The following is a 1,525-nucleotide window of genomic DNA, read 5'->3' on the forward strand; positions in this document are numbered from 1 at the left end:
ATATTTAGCTGGAGAATTGAAGTTTGAAGACTACAGATACTAGTCACCCGCAGAATGCATTTTAAGCTAATTACATTTAACTCTCTATAATTAACTGATCACTGTGTCTGTTCTCTCGGGCCAGTCACTAATTTCCAGGGGCATTAGTTAGTGGCTGCCACCGCTCACTTGATAGTGTACACACCAAGCTTCCGGTTGCTGATCTCAGCCTCATTAGATGCTCATAGGCCTATCAATCAGCTGTCATGGCCTCGCCCCGTGTTAGAGACTAATCATAGGCTTGATGACTGCAGTTCTCCCTGCCAGTATTAGAGGTTGGCAGTGAGCTTGCAGGCTCTAGCCTATCAGGGTGCCCTGTCTAGAGCCTAGATGTGCGTCTAGGCCTGCTAGTCGAGTGGTTTTCAAAATCATTCCCTGTATTTGAGGGGGAGCTAGGCTCCGATGGCAGCCCTAGTTTAGGGACTTGCTTAAGTAGTGTATAATCACTACATTAGGCTTGGCTCTATATCATTAGAACCTTGACGGGTGCATAGTAGAATAGTGGGACATTGGCATCCCATGCCGGCCCTGGTGAGTGTTCGCAGGATCTTGCTTAACTAGTGGCTTGGCTTGCAGTAGAGAGTTCTACCCCGCACCAAGCCTTACTAATTAAGCTCAGCCTCTATTACATGGGGGCTTTCATGGGTAAGAAGTGACAGGTGCCAGCGGTGGGATTCGAACCCACACACCTCTAATGTGTGCGGCCTTGGTTACCAGTCTTACCAACTGGGCCACGCTGGCAGTCTTCTTATAATTACAACTGACAATGCTGTAAATAACTATATTATAATAAACAGCTTGAAGTAAAAATTAGCTTTGCATTTCTGAAATAATAAACAAGGTCATATTCTCTGCATTACTCATGTGATTTAACTTGTGATGTAAACACTGATAAAGAATCTTAATATCAAGATAAAGAATAATAAGATAACTGATTCTTAAAATAAGAATAAGATGAAAGTGATTACTTAAGTAACTTTTATATTCACTTTATAAAAGATAATGTTTTTTAATAATACTTTTTAATATTGCTTTTTAATAATACTTTTTAATAACACTACTATTAATTTTTAATAGATTGACTAATAATTTAAATATCACAGATTTGAAACATTGTTAATATGATTTGTATCTTCTCTAAATAATAATAATGATTTTATAATATTTAATAAATAAACAAATCAGTCACATCACTGAATATGATACAGAATATTAGAATATAATGAAGTTTAATATATAAGATAACTGTTCAGACTCTTTGATTATATCAGATAATTAATTATTAAGTGCAACACTCTGATTGAGAAAAGATTCAGATATTGAAACTTTCTGATATAAAGTGAACTCAGTTGAAATATATGATTGATTTACTGTTTCAGTTTTATAAGATAATAAAGACAGTCTCAATCACTCATACATCAATGCTGCAGTCAGTCTGATAAGTGTATAACAGTTTATTTACTTATCTTGAGAAGCAGTTGAATCA

The 1,525-nt window shown here is 36.0% G+C and overlaps 1 non-coding gene across 1 annotated transcript; it reads right to left on the minus strand.

Annotated features, from left to right (window-relative positions):
* Positions 1–699: 699 nt before the first annotated feature.
* BDBG_16990 lies at positions 700–780 on the minus strand. The gene has a single exon. It is a non-coding gene; the product is annotated as a tRNA-Leu (tRNA).
* Positions 781–1,525: the final 745 nt, after the last annotated feature.

The sequence above is a fragment of the Blastomyces gilchristii genome (assembly GCF_000003855.2).
Source record: "Blastomyces gilchristii SLH14081 genomic scaffold supercont1.7, whole genome shotgun sequence".
In the NCBI taxonomy this organism is placed as follows: domain Eukaryota; kingdom Fungi; phylum Ascomycota; class Eurotiomycetes; order Onygenales; family Ajellomycetaceae; genus Blastomyces; species Blastomyces gilchristii.